This window comes from Mustela putorius, unplaced genomic scaffold, assembly GCF_011764305.1.
Source record: "Mustela putorius furo isolate JIRA1106 unplaced genomic scaffold, ASM1176430v1.1 tig00000174_pilon_pilon_pilon, whole genome shotgun sequence".
NCBI classification, from domain to species: domain Eukaryota; kingdom Metazoa; phylum Chordata; class Mammalia; order Carnivora; family Mustelidae; genus Mustela; species Mustela putorius.
In genome coordinates, this window is record NW_025421304.1 from 8877459 (window position 1) to 8880111 (window position 2653).

The window sequence follows — 2653 nt, forward strand, 5'->3', positions numbered from 1 at the left end:
GAGCACAAGTAGGCAGAGAGGCAGACAGAGAGGGAGGGAGAAGCAGGATCCCCACTGAGCAGAGAGTCCAATGCTGGGCTCCATCCCTACACCCTGAGATCTTGACCAGAGCTGAAGGCAGAGGCTTAACCCACTGAGCCACCCAGGCGCCCCAAAGCCTACCTAATTTGACAGGCTTGGTGTGTTTAAAAGTTTTTGAGTTTGCAAATAAGCATATTAAATTTATTGATGGAGCCTATTGATGGAGGCAGTGAACAGTTATATGAGGACTCTGCTCCTGGAGGCAAATCCCAAGATGCAGAGGCCAAAAAGCAAACAGAATTAGAACAAAAGTTGTATGAAATGACCCACAATGCTTTGGAGAGCATTAATGTAATTGGCCAAGATTTGAAACATCTCTTCCAGCACCAGCACAGGAGGTCATCAGTGTCTCCACACAATGTGCAACCATTTCAGGTAGATCCAGAACCTGAAATGGATCTGGAAAACCAGAATGCATGTGCTGAGATTGATGGTGTTCCCGCCCACCCCACAGCTCTGAATCGTGTCCTGCAGCAGATCTGAGTGCTACCCAAGATGAAGAGAGGGACGAACTTACATAATAGGTGGGGCAAAGACCCCAAAGGGAAGTCCCCACATCAACAGGAAATCTGGTCAGGAGATGGCAGCTGTTATCCTTTGGACAGAGCCAGGTCTTTATCCACAACTGATACTCCAACCAGCTCTGATATGATGGAAATAGCTTGTGCTGCTGCTGCTGCTGCTGCTGCATGTCTGCCAGGGGATGAGGCAACTGCAGAGCAGATCCAGCAGATGGAAGTAAGCAGCCTCACCCAGACTTCCAGAGCAGTGGCCTCCAGCACTCATGGCAGCTTCTGCACAGACTCTGTGGATGGAACACCAGATCCTCAACACATAAAGGCTGCTCTTGCTCACCTGCAGCAGAAGATTCTGAAGCTCACAGAACAGATCAAGATTGCACAAACAGCCCGGGACGACAATGTTGCTGAGTACTTGACTTGTCTGCCAACAATGCAGACAAGCAGCAGGCTGCCTGCATCAAGCAGGTCTTTGAGAAGAACCAGAAGTCTGCCCAAACCATCCTCCATCTGCAAAAGAAGCTTGAGAACTACCACAGAAAGCTCCAAGAGGTGGAGCAGAATGGGAGATCCAGGCAGCCGAAAGATGTCTTCAGGGACATGCACCAGAGTCTGAAGGATGTAGGAGCAAAGGTGACTGGTTTCAGTGAAGGTGTGGTGGACAGTGTCAAAGGTGGACTTTCTAGCTTCTCCCAGGTGACCCATTCAGCAGCAGGGGCTATAGTCTCAAAACCCAGAGAGATGGCCTCACTAATTTGGAATAAATTTGGCAGTGCCGACAATATCCCTAAACTGAAAAACTCTTTAGAGGAAGGGCAAGTGGATAATGGGGGGAAGGGTTGGGGAGTGATTTCAAACTTTCAATCAAGCCCAAAATATGGTAGTGAGGAAGATTGTTCTAGTGCCACTTCAGACTCAGTGGGAGCCAACAGCACCACTGGAGGCACTGCTGTAGGAGCGTCCAGCTCCAAAACAGACACCCTGGACATGCAGAGCTCAGGATTAGATGCACAACTACATGAGAACCAGGAGATCCAGGAAACACAGACCAGGCTAGAATCCTTTGAGACCCTCCAAGAACATTATCAGAGAGACTATTCAGTAATAATGCAGGCCTTACAAGATGAGCGATAAAGATGTGAATGATTAGAAGAACAACTAAATGATGGAACTCCATCAGAATGAAATCTTAAACTTGAAGCAGGAATTGGCCAGCATGGAAGAGAAAGTTGTATTTCGGTCCTGTGAATGGGCCTGGGATATCCAGGAGGCCCTGGAGCCATTCCAGACCCGCATCTCCAGGATGGAGCTGTAGCTACAGCAGCAGCAGGTTGGTGGTACAGCTGGAAGGGCTGGTGAATACCACTGCCTGGAACCTTCTAGGCAAACTCATCAACATCCTTCTGGCAGTCATGGCGGTCCTTTTGGTCTTTGTCTCCACGATAGCCAACTGCATGGTTCCTCTCATGAAGACTGGCAACAGGGCATTCAACAATTTATTCCTTGTGGTTTTCTTTTTTTTTCAAGGTTTTATTTATTTTTTTGTGAGAGAGAGAGCAAGCAAGCACAGGCAGACAGAGTGGCAGGCAGAGGCAGAGGGAGAAGCAGGCTCCCTGCTGAGCAAGGAGCCCGAGGTGGGACTTGATCCCTGGAAGCTGGGATTATGACCTGAGCCGAAGGCAGCCGCTTAATCAACTGAGCCACCCAGGTGTCCCATCCTTGTGGTTTTCATTGCCTTTCTCTGGAAGCATTGGGATGCCCTCTTCAGCTATGTGGAATGGTTCTTCTCCTTCCTCAGATGATGCTAGAACGAGAAGGCAGTGCTCCCCTACCCTCTGGCAAGTGCATGCAGCAAAGAATTAGACAACTTACCTACTCTGAAGTTTTCTACAACAACAAGAGTTGAGTGAATATGTTTGCACTTAGAATATTTTTTTTTTCTTCAAGAAACGTAATTGCAATAGTATTTTTTAGATTTTATCCAAGAAGTTTTTTGGGCAAAAATCTTGAATTATTTTTATGTAGCATTATATTCCTTGGGATGCAAATCTTAA

General features: G+C 47.5%; 1 pseudogene; it reads left to right on the forward strand.

The window, feature by feature from the left end:
- Positions 1–228: 228 nt before the first annotated feature.
- LOC101693992 lies at positions 229–2401 on the forward strand (annotated as a pseudogene).
- The last annotated feature ends 252 nt before the right edge of the window (positions 2402–2653 follow it).